We start from the raw sequence: 12,894 nt of genomic DNA, 5'->3' as shown, positions 1-12,894 counted from the left end.
TAACAACTTTCCTAACAATGGCAACCACTTAGAATAACATTTGGAAATTATATTACAATGAAGATTTATATTGCATTGGTTTTTGGAAAAATACACTTCGAAATAACAAGAGTAGCAATATTAACTTGGACAATTGAAAGCTATAACATTTCCAACTTTGTATTCAACTAAAAATAGGTTCTAGTTATAATATTTTAGTGGAAATCACAGTCATCCACCAAATATTTATATGTCATAATTTTGTTTCTCACTGTAAAAAAAAAATCTGTCATGGGAGGAAAGTTTCAGCACTTTCTGTGGAAAACTTTGCTGTGAACTTGTAAGGAAATTTTAAAGAAATCTATGATAATTTTGGTATTTGGAGTGCTTTTTTCTTCTAATGTACTAATTCTGCCAACAGCAAAGAAGTCTAGCCACCCTGAAAATCAGATGAAATAAGATTGTAAAGGTCAAAGTACCATATTTTCTCACCATATTGGCACAGCATGTGTGAAACTTCAAATTCTTATATTACATTTTTTGAGAAGATAGATCAGAAAAAAAAGCAAACCAACACCCCCCCAACACTCTCTTTTTCCTCTTATGAGATTGTAGCAATATAGCCACTTTTCCTCACAAAGTTTGTGAAAATTTTGAGACTAGAAAACATATTTTCAATTGTGAAGTAGCTCCAATTAGTCAAAATTATTTTTCTTTCTTGTTTTATACAAATTAATATATGGCATCATGGTAAATTTGGACAGTTGCTAAGTTGCAAAACCAAACCAGAAAATATTTGCGATAATTCAATTAACACCTGCATCAAAATTGCCACAGTATAAGTGTGGTTATTTTAAAGCAAGTAAAATTTGAACTAATTCTGATTTGTTCTTAAACAAGTGGAAATAATTAAGTTAACAGAAGTTTAGTTTGATTTGGAGCAAATAAAGAGCTGTCCTAACAAGTTTTTTAATGTATCATAAAGGATTACCACCAATTAAAAAAAAAATTATGTTCAACTGTTTTATATTAAAAGGTGTATTTTGCATTTGTTTGCTTTCAAGCAAATGCCTTCAGTGCAAACAACAGCAAAATAAGACTTGCTTGAAGAAACCCTCAAGTACTATTATTTTGACTAGTGCACATACCCTCAGCTAACGGATTATATGGATCAGTCTGTTGTCACTTGCAGAAACACAAATGCAAGTAGTATCACCAAAACTGTTTTCCTTGCCAGTGCCATTCTTGTATGCTGAAGAAAACTGTCCCTGACAACTTCCCCCATCTGTAGGATGATTCAGAGATGTGGGATGTAGTCCATTTTAAACCTCTTTTTGGCCAGTAAGAATGGGACCTGGCAGGGTGTGTGGGCAGGAGGGCACAACACAGAAGTAGAAAAGCACTTGGTCATTTATTACTAGCTTTTTACCCAGCTAGAATACAGACGTTCATGTAGGGTTTCCACTTGCAAGTGTACTTCACTCTCTTTTACTTCATAGTTGATTTTAAAACAAAAAATGTTATTCTTTGGAAAAAAGGAAAAGATGGAGTCATATCTTTGGTTGTACATCCTATTACGAATGTCTCTCTATGCAGTATGACATTTCAGAAGAGATTGAAGCAGTATTCAGAGCACGTTGACAGGAATAGATCTGGGCCATACCACCTCAGGTTGGTGGACTCCTGCTGTGGTCCCATTTGGTGCAAATCTTGTTATGAAGTGTGACATATAAAATATATATGGGACCTTGTAAAAACATCTACAGAAAATGGAGCAATACATTAAGGTCGTATTTTGAAGGTTAATCGATGTCTTTCAAATGTGATCTCTTTACTATAAAAGCTATCAAAGCTTTCTCCTGTAAAAGTTTTGTAAATGTTGACATCTAAGCTGATGATAAGGAAGGAGGGAGGCAGGCATGTAGAAATTTTCTCTTTTATCTATCTTTGTGGGAAGAGTAGCATTGTTGTTTTCAGGTATTATTATTATTGCAGGAGGCTCTAAGAAAATAGGCGAAAACAATTCATCACTGAACAATCATTTTTATGAAATGAGAGACATTTTACATTCAGAGTGCACATTAATAGCTTTTTTCTATGGTGCTTTCCTTTGGACACAATTATTTGATTTTGTTAGCTGCAGTACTAATGTTAGTTACAGAAGTGATATGGGTAAGTCATATAGACAGCTGAGAAAAGTAAAGTTCTTAAGGCAAACTAAGTGTCTTAATTCCTCTTAATCACCAATGAGTATGTAGATTTATTGCGTCTTAGAGTGACACGTTTTTGTCTTGTAAACAGTAACGCTGGAGCTGCCATAATAATTTCTCTTTGATTTCTATTTCAGTTTCTTCAATAGCTGTGAAGCATTATTTATATTTGTCCAGTTACTTCCTAAGTAAAGGAGTTTGAAGATTTGTGTAGATTATAGTCCATCCTTTGACTCTATACTCTTTTTCAGTTGGTGAAATGAGCTGAAGCTGTTCACTTGTTTCTTCTTCCACTCTCTTCTTCTTTCTTCTTCTTCTTCTCCTCCTTCTTGTCCTCCTTCTCCTTCTCATCTTCCTCCTCTATATTTCCCCATTTTAATTTAACCCAGAAATGAAATTACTATGCATGTTAACAATCAAGTGTGACTGTGCTTATCTTTGCTTCTTTTTCTTAATACGTACGTGCCATACAGCTGTGCTGTAGTATTATGTGACCACAAGTATAATGGTAGATGGTAGATGTGGAAGGTGACCTTACAGGCTATTGTAAATTCTGTTGTCAAGATGGCTGCTAACTGCTTTCATTTTCATTTATCCATGAGAATCCAGCTCAGACTAGCAACCACAGCCATAGCCCAGGCTTACCTAGGACATACCCAATAACTACCCTCCCAGTGCAAGGGAGAGAAGCCTTTCAGATGCAAGTGGTGTAGTTCTACATACCAGAAATTCTCATGCATTGCTTCTCCACTTTACTGGCAGGTTCTCTTTACAGAACTTCACAGGGCTATTTGGAGCTGTCAGGGCTGAGCGAGTGAGCTGATCTGAGTGCCAGAAACGTTGAGCTGCAGTGCCCACATTGGTGCTTTGTGTGGCTGTCCACCCAATACACCAAACAAGGAATCTAGTGGCCTTACCTGTTAATCTCATCCATGCGTGCTATTTTTATCTCAGTACTCTGCCTAAGTCTGCATTATATTAAATTAATTTTATTATTCCAAATTCCCTTCATTTTTATGCTATATAATCTTTCTTTTTCCCTTTCACTCTAAGTTTCTGTTAACTTTTCTCTCTCCTTAGTCACTGCTTAGCTAAGCTATGCATATTTAATTCTTTTCATCTTTCCTCATAAATCAGTCCCTCAGGCCCCAGAAGCATTTGTGGTAGTTTCTTTTGAACTGCTCCAATTCGAGTGTCTAGAATTGAATTCACTATTCTAGATAAGTTGCCTTTCTGCAGAAAGGAGGAGAGCCTGTTTCCAATCATCTTGCTATTTAAAAACTGAGGCGGCAGTCCCTTGATGTACACTGAACAGTGACCAAAGGCCTACGTATTAGGTCAGCTGCAGAATTTTTGTTAGTTGCAGTGTGCTGTAAACTACTTTTCCATCTGCTTTTACTTTACAGTAATCTCTGTAAATTATTAGAGTGCATGTAGAACCACAGTTCACTTGGCATAGGATTTCCTTTCCTCTGTGCTTGCCAGTCCTTATGGTTAGGCCTGTGAACCAGTGTTTCCCTTGTGGCTTTTAACTCTCTATGATGTATGATACTCAATATCGTCTTTGTCTTCATTCACATATATATTTTTTTACTGAATTTTATTCATTCAGGCTTTTTCGAATTTTAATTTATGTGTTTTTCTTCTGTGTTTTCTGTACTTCTCATATGCTATATGCCTCTTGATCCCTGGCATATTTGCAGCCTAACTAGTGATATCTGAGAATATCTGTGATGAAAGAATTTTCCCAGATTTTGAAGCAATCTGATTTCTCGTTTCTTTATTCAAGCAGTAAAACAGTTGATTGTCGCTGCTGCTGTTTAACTTACCTGGGGGGTGTTTCAACTGTAGTTTTGACTTCTTCTCACTGTGCACCTATGTGTTAAAGCACTCTTCCAAGTTGCAGATTTACAAGTATTAGCAACAGTCACAGTGTTTTTCATCACATTGTGATGAGTGTATAACAAGCCCTTTATATTATACTGTGATGACAGAAAGAATTTTCCAGTGCATCTGTTCCCAGGTGCACATCCTCCCCTCCTCTCTGCCCTCTGTCTGAAAGTGTGGACCAGAGATGAATGTGTTATTACATCTCCATTTACTGCACTGTAAGGAAATGACCATTATTTTCAAAGCTTAGTTGCAACTTCATAAGTTTTGCATTGCAGCCAAAGAAAGACAGCTAGGTCTGTGCAAGAACTCGTAGAAGCTATCTTTTTCTAGAGGACTTCTCTGGGATATTCTGTGAGAAGAGATGAATGGGTTAATGCGTTTTACTCGTATCTGAGAGTGTGCAGTCTTTTCAGTTGGAAACTCTCAGTGCTCCAGAGCAGACAATGGTGTTTTAGTTTGTTTCACAAAAGGTTCTGATGTTTGCAGGAGAAAGTACTTGAAGTATGCTGTGGTTTGTGGGAATCCAGACTGCACCTTTGTCTCATTGTCCAGGGGAGTATAGGGAGTATAGAAGGATGACGCCAGTAGAGAGGCTATTGAGATAGCAGCTTTACCAAAATAAACAGTGTTCATTTTGCTTGCATTCATGCGGTTCCTGGATGTGGTCCACAGATGAGGACTGCTGCTCTGGGATATACAGACTTCCTCACAAACCATTCAGACTTTTGAGTTCCCTGTGCTTCAATACAGGCAAAAGGAAATAATAATGATTATTTTTATTTCTAAAAAATGGAAAGAACCACTTATGCATGTATTTGAAACCCATGTTTTATCATACCAATGGTCAATGCACAGGCAAACAGTTTGGCTACATTTGTTGAATAAGCTGGCACACAGTTAGTGAATTTTACTTAGAACATAAAATATCTGTATGTTACAGACTGCTGCATAGCATAAATCACAAATGACAGGGTAGAGCCTTCCGTTATATTTAATTAGATATTATTCAGGCTCTCTTCTATCACTACAATGGCAAGATCCCAAAGTGGTTGATTCTTTGATTTAAATATAATAAATTTTTATAGAATCCACTATAACTTCACTGAATTGCTGATAGATAGGTAGCAGAGTCTATTAGAAAGCATGTAGAGTTGATTAATAGTCTGATAAGTAACTTTTACTTGGTATCAAGCTGGAAATTGATTGCAGATCCTGCTTACCAGTCTAGTCACATCAAAAGGCTCTTGAAGAGCATCACACGGGAGTAAGGTTTTATAAGAGGATGGTTGCTCGAATATGCTCAGGATTGCTCTTCAACAAAAACAGAACTGGGTATTAAACAGAAATTGAGGAAGCTTTGTGTATCATGCCATTTAAAAGACCTGTTTCCTATTACACCTGAAAGAAGCTCTGTGAAGCCAAGAACAGAAGAAGCACATCAGTTCCTTTACTGCAATGTAGTTTATTCTCAGAGGACCTGGCATTAATTGAATTCTTTGAATTCTTTAGAAGGTAAATAGTTTACATTTATACTGCTCCCTCATGATTATCTGCTTTTGGGGTGGGAAGGGATACCAAGAAAAAAGAAAAGGACTAAGTACGTTGCTACGGTGAGCAGAGCACTACTGACCTGATGAAAGCGTTTTAGCTGTGAAAGTCAGGCTGAGTGGTTACGAGCACCACGATTCAGTCACAGCTTAATAAATGCAATGGAGAGGCTGTTCACATGGTAAGTAATTTTTTCTGTGCTGAACAAAGGATTTTCAAATCTAAGTAGTTTAATACTGACCTTAACGCTGCAATTTGAGATGGATTTAAACTAAGCTAGCCCCTTCTGTGGCTAGGAAGTATTTCTTTTTGAAACTGGAAGATGAGTAGACAATACATAATAATTTGTGAAGAGGACACCTGTAAAAAATGCGTTGATCTGTGGTTCAGACACCATGACTTTGGTTAGGCTGTAATATTTTTATCACTGATTTCATATGGAATTCAGTTCAGGTGCATAAATACTAATAAATTATTATTTCTAATTTAACATAATACATTTAAATAGTATTCATTGCTAGTAGCAGAAAATCCTCCCATGTAGTGAAGTCATTATGTCTAACAGCAAAGTGCATTGCTGAAAGGGTCAGTGCTTTAGTTTCTCATCTGATTTCTGTTTGAAAATGTGGAGTGTACATTAATGTAGCTTTTTGAACTAGATGAAGCTGCACTGATTTACACCATCCATGTACCTTGGTCTGTAAGTGCCAAAGCATTTGCTGCTCGCTACATGCCTTTTCCACATTACTTTGTTAGTACTGTGATTATGTTTAGCTAGCCAGCTATAAAAGTGTTGTACAGTAGTACAGTCCTTATTAAAAATAATGGCTTGATTTATTTAATGAATGCTAATCTATTTAACAGTTCACTGAAAATGTTGAAATTTTGAAATATTTTATATTTCAGGACAATTTCAGGTATCTGTAGGTGTTTAATTGCAGTTGTGAAGAGGGGCTGCTATCAATAGCTTTAGCAAGAACAGACCAAGAGCAGAGCTGAAGTGTCACAGGACCTAAACTAAACATAATGTATATTTTGGAGGTTTTTTTACCCTTTTTCCTATAGTGACATCAAGATGCTTAGAATATTGTTTAGGTAGCAGTCTCAAGCAATACATTTTCAGAATCTCAGATTACCATTTTTCCAGATATTTTAAGCCCTCTGCACTTTGTTTCAATGCTATAAAGACCACAGTCTTACAAATATCTGGAAGTTTCATTATTCATTGTTTAAAATATCATCAAAATCAACATAAATGTTTACGTAAAGGCAAGCATGTGCCTTAGTACTTGGAAATTTGCGATTTCAAGCAAATCATTCTGTGTCACTTTGCTTGAGATGCTTGCTGCATTGAGCAATGTCAGCAGTTTGGATATTTGCCTTTAATGAAGAGATACTTTGTGAAACACGCTATTCCCAGGGTACAAGACTTTTACTTACTTCTCTGAATCACAATGGCAAATGAGCAAATATTTATGTCACATGAAAAGTCACAATACATCTGAGCAGAGAGGAAAACTATGAGAACATGTATGTAGGCATTCAGTTGCACATTCTGGAAATGAATTCTGACCTGTGCCCCAGATTAGACAGGAACGTAATCACCCCCATGTCATGTGAATTACCATCTGAGGCGCATTTTTTTAGGATGACTGGTATCCCAATTTAAATGCCAGAGTAAGTGACTAAAATTAATTAACATAAAGCCATAAGAAACAGAAGTATAAAGGAAACTGAAAATAGGTGTGGCAAAAATGTTCCTGCATACTGTAAAGTTACTTGGGCTTAAGTCACCTGCAGGAGATGGAAGAAAATACCTGTGGCAATCACATTCTTTCTCTCTGTTTGTGTCCCATCACCCTTCCTGTGCTCTTGGTGTTGTTCAGGAGCTGGTGCTTGTAGTGCCACAAAATATTCCCTCTCTCATCTTCACAGTGAGAACTAGTGACAATTCAAAGCAAACATTTCCTCTTTACTCAGACATCTCTTGTTTGTACAGGCAGGATTAAGCTCATAATTTGTGTTGTGATGCAGTTAGCATCTGTCCAGTGGTGAGTAAATTGCTACAATTTTATGAACAGGTTGTTTTGTAACTATGATTCTTCTTTTCCTTGTGGTCCAGGGTGGACCCAGGCAATGAAGCAGCTCTACACTAACAGGCATCCTTGAAACATTTTTTTTCTGTTGGTTACAGAGGTAATGATTTCTTTTGTCCTGTACTAGTTAATAACCAATGCAATACAATAAAAAATTCTCTGGTTTTGATATTTCAGTGTTTCATAAAGGTTTTTGTATTGTGTGCTTGTATGGAAGATGCAGACCTTAAAACTGTATATATATCAACAATCTTGTTTGTTCTAGTTGTTTTTTTCCAGAATATGTCATTAAATAACTTGGTAAGCTTTTTCAGTTTTTTGATGGGAGACACTGCCAATGTGTTATCTGGTGCAATATACCATGACAATGACAGTGACCTTATTGAATCACTGTACATAACTGTAATTCGTCATACACTGAGGCAAGAACCACATAAAATAATCTTCAAACATGATATCTTATATCATGAGATATAAACTCCTATGCAGATTGATTCAGAAGGCAACCTTTCTCGCTACCAACAAACCTTTCCTCGTGTTACCGCACTGCCTCCTGACCAGCATACTCAAAAACAGCTTTGGTTGAGAACATGTTTTTCATATATCTTCTGCTATTTGAATGGGTCTCATACAGTGTTTTTTTCCAGTTCATTATGGCAGTTTGTGCCATTTTTCTCATATAAGGAAAAGGAAAGATGGACAGACTTGCTGCACATGTTACCCTTTAAGAGGTTCTCTAGTAGCTTTGCTTTTGAGTCTGTAGCTGAGTTGTCAGTCTCTAAACAGTAACAGTTAACATCTGCCTAATAAAGTTGTGGATTTTAGCACCTCTTTTTTTCCTGGAGGTTTTCTTTACAGTGGAAGTTGTTGCTGCTGTTGGCAGTGCTCAGTTAGGACAGAGTAGTTGGCATACTTCGAATGGTAGAGCTTAATCCTGAGGATTGGGTTGACAGAAACTTTGGGTAGTTCAACAAGGGAAGTGCATATTTTCATGCCTGAGGCAAACTAACCCTGTGCATTGGTATGGGCTGGGAACTGCCTGACCTGAGCTCCAACCCTGCTGAAGAGTTTGCAGGGGTTACAGTGGACAAAAAGTTGAATGGAAGCTAGCCCTGCACACTGATGATGAATCAGGCAAACCACGTAGTGGGTTATACTAGGAGGTGTACAACCAGCAGTTGGGGGGAACTCTTTATCTGCTGCTACATGGGGCTAGTGAAGCTGCACTTGCAAGTATGTGTTTAGTCTTGGTCCCCCCAGAGTAAGATGGACCTTGAGGAAGTGGAGTGGGGGCAGCAGAAGGATAACTAACAGACATGACAAAGCTGAAGGCTTCTCAGTAATGACAATAGTAACAAGGCCACCAAAAAAACCAAGGTATTTTTGATAGAAGACAGTGTAGCACTGAAACGGTTTACCCAGAGAACTTGCAGAATCCGTTGATGGAGGTTTTCAAGACTGCTAGACAAGGTTATCTGATCCAATGTTGGTGACTAACTCCCTGCTCCAAGTGGTACTAAGTGGTCCATGGAATTTCCTCCAGATCCATGTCTATAACCCTCCTGGGTTTGAGTTGAGCTCTCTCGAGGTGCTCTGCCTCTTGTGCCGTTGTTGATTCCCCTGCTCAGTAGGCCAGCACAGATCTGCCTGGTTCTAAAACTGGGACTGAATGTTGCATGCCTTAGAGATGAGCATCTGAAGGATTAATTCAGGGAGTTTGCCTTGTCTGCATCTATACTACGTTGTTTAATCCAGGCTTAATCTAACAAGGTTGCTGACCTGCAGCTGTTACATCCACAGTGAGATACTGATATCATCTGGGATGTACCAGGTTCCAGATGTGCTCAGAGAAGAAACTCCATCTGCAATTCATTACTTTTCAGCTGAAAACAGTGCCCTAATGGATGGAGGTCTTTTGTCAATCAACCTGAATTGTTTGACTCCGGCCACACGCTGGAAACTGCTATGTGAGGCCAGTTTTGGCAGTCAAGCACTGTTCTTCATGGAGCAAATAGATGGACATTCGTACAGGCTGAAGTCATCCCAGTGGAGAGGCAGAGGACACAAAGAGGCACATCCTTCCTGAAACTGGAATTTGGCTGTGAGCTCATCTTTGCTGTGTTTGACCAAGACATTAAGCTTATTTGTTTGATTTCTCACCCTGGATGAGAAGAGCACTGTGATGACAGAGATGTCCTACAGCTTGCATCAGTGTCAGCTGTGATGTGGCAGTGAACACTGCCAGTTCCTCCTAAGAGAGAGGCTACATGTGAGCTAAGCTGAGGAAGAGCAAGGATATTGCTAAACTCTGTGGGCATGGCAACTGAAATATTTTATACATAGCAGAACATTTTTAATAGGGAAGATTTGCAGTTCGCTTATTCCCCTGTCATGAGAGAAAGAAGATGCAGTTGCAAACTACCTCATGCTGAGGATGGTCTGAGTACAGATCTTTTATGTGATTAAATGCTCTTAACACTGAGATTGAAACAGGGAATAAAGTTACATCTTCTGCAGCTTTATGGAGCTACCCTTTCATTTCCTTGTCTCTTCCGATGAGGAAATACAAGAAATAAACCATATAATTTTTGCTATGAAGTAAAACATAGCATTTAAGGTCAAACGGAAAATTTTATTTTTTACAGAAGGAGTTGATGGCTTTTGACATGCAGGAAGAAAGGGTTTGTGTTTTGGCTTAATGCAAGCCAATACTTGTTTCCAGTTTTTGGGTTGACAACTCATTTTCTTCTAAGTAGAAGGGCATGCTAAGAAAGGAACAGAAATTATAGGGAGAGGTTAGCCTATGTGTGCTGTTAAAAGAAACTGTTTGAACCTGACCCATAGAATTATATTCTATGTCTGCGTCTGTCATGGAGTTTCCAGGAAGACCCTCTGGGCACTCTGGATTAATGTGTGCTCCTCAATTTTGGGAAGTCTGGTTTGAGACCTTGAGTTCTAATTCATAGTGAATACATATAATATATAATAGAATATATAATATCTATTATATATTATTTATGTTACATGAAATTTATAATATAAAATAATATAACAAATGATATAGGAAATAATTATGTTATAGATAGTTTATAGAGTGATTGGCATGCAGACCTAGGACTATCACTTTGATAATATTTTATTATGGTTTTGTGATTCACAATAGTTTATAGAATACTATGCCTTTAAAGTAAAACAAAACATGTCAAGAAATGAACACATAATTCTTGAACTGGTTGCCCAAAACTAGTGCTTTAAAAAGAAAATAATTGTCTTTCAGTTCTTCTATAGAGAAAGAGAACGCAGATAAGAATGTTCCTTTGTCCGTCTTTTTAAATGAAAATAAAGAAATATTTGTGAAGCTTTTATGTGCTGTGATGATGTGATCTTTACAAAAGCCTGTTGGGAAATTATTAATTATGCCTTCAGAGCAGGGTTTGAATGGTACTCAGTAGATTAAACACATGTCAAACAACAAGGAGAAAACAAAGTGGTCATTTAGTCAGCACTACTCAGGTAGTGCCCTGAATGAGGTAGGGGTCCTTTGATAATGTAACTGCATATATAGCACTACAGGTTGCACAGTAATGCTTAATTGTGGTATTTCTTGACTGCCCAAGGTGAATTGAGTCTGCATCCCCTTCAAAGAGGCCTTCCTTCAAACTTAAGAGAAAACCTCCCTCATCTGGGTTGCAGTCAATCCTTAGAGATTACAAATTTGAGCACCTAGCCCACATATAAAGGAAATTTATACATATAAAGTAGAACATGAGAATCAGAAGTGATTGGGTCGTCCGTAGCCACCACATCAAAAGGTCTTAGGGTAGGTTGGTGGGCATGTTGTTGATGGATGTGGGTTCATATTCAAGGACTTCGGCAATAAAATTATCTGACAGTCTGCTAGACTCCTTTTGTAACGTAACAGTCCCCTGAAAAGCAACTAGCACGATGTAGTCTCCTAAAGTCTTCAGTCTCAGTGGAAAAGAGAACATATTGGAAAAGAACATCAGTTTTATTGCAATGTCATGGTAACCTGTTATTGCAATTTAATGGTGACAGCAAATGAGGAATCTGACTTAAAGGTAAAGCTATGAATGTTAGGAATAACTGATTCAAAGACACATTCGTGATCAGTTTCCACATGAAGATTTCTGTATCTGGCAGTTTCAATAGAAGAATCAATTTTGAAAACTCTATACAGTGAAAATTTTAAAAAAATTAAAAAAAAAAAGATATACATATAGTTAGGAATCTGAAATTACTTTGGTATTTTTGATAGTTGCCTGAGTACCCAATGCATGCTAATGAACTCTTTGTAATTATGATATGATGGTTTTTCTTCTCACTGAATACAGGGATTTACCAACTGAAAGCAAGATGAAAATTAATAAAAAAGGACCATGGGCATCAGTCTGGCATTTCTCTTCATAATAGTTTCTTGTTTGTAAGCAAATGTGAGCTACTTGAATTGCATTGAAATATTTAGATGTTTTGCCCATCTCACATTTGAATTTTTAGACCACTTTCTATTCACATTCGTTCACATAAACTGAGGTCATCGTGGCTAGGCTTTGCGAATGAAGATTTGGGAAGGGCTCTACCCACGTTTGTTACAAGCGCGCTGGTGGCTAATAAGGCCAATACGAGATAGGCATGTCCAGTTGCAAAAGGCACAGCAGAAAGACTCCTTAGGTGGTATATTCTGCAAGGCACGATTCTTTCTGCATTGTCTTTTCTCCTCAAGAGTGATCCTGTGTGCTTTCTCAAAGGCATCAGCAGCGTTATAGATGGTTTGTCTCCAGACCTCCTGATTGGAGGCCAGAGTAGACTGGTTATGTTGATCAATATGGCCAAGGCTGAGATGTTGTTTCAGGGAGTCTTCTCTTCGGGGCTCCTCTTGTGCGGCAGCTGGTGGCAAGTTCACCGTAGAGCAAGATCTTAGGGAGGTGGTGGTCCTTCATCCTTGAGACGTGCCCTGCCCAACGCAGCTGTGTTCTCAGCAACATGGCCTCAATACTTGTGATTGCTGCTTGTTCTAGAACAGACGTATTAGTCACATAATCTGATCAGTGGATGTTTAGGATTGTACAGAGGCAGTGTTGATGGAAGCGTTCTATGAGTCGCAGGTGGTGGTGGTAGATGACCCTCGATTCAGATCTCTATAAGAGAGT

General features: G+C 37.9%; 1 protein-coding gene across 4 annotated transcripts in view; it reads left to right on the top strand.

Annotated features, from left to right (window-relative positions):
* Positions 1-12,894, top strand: part of MYO16 (myosin XVI) — a 361,587-nt gene that overhangs the window by 83,264 nt on the left and 265,429 nt on the right. The window lies entirely within an intron of this gene.

Source organism: Lepidothrix coronata, unplaced genomic scaffold (assembly GCF_001604755.1).
Source record: "Lepidothrix coronata isolate B3197 unplaced genomic scaffold, Lepidothrix_coronata-1.0 Scaffold155, whole genome shotgun sequence".
Lineage (NCBI taxonomy): Eukaryota > Metazoa > Chordata > Aves > Passeriformes > Pipridae > Lepidothrix > Lepidothrix coronata.
The sequence above is the reverse complement of the archived record's forward strand: the minus strand, read 5'-3'. Positions and strand labels throughout refer to the sequence as shown.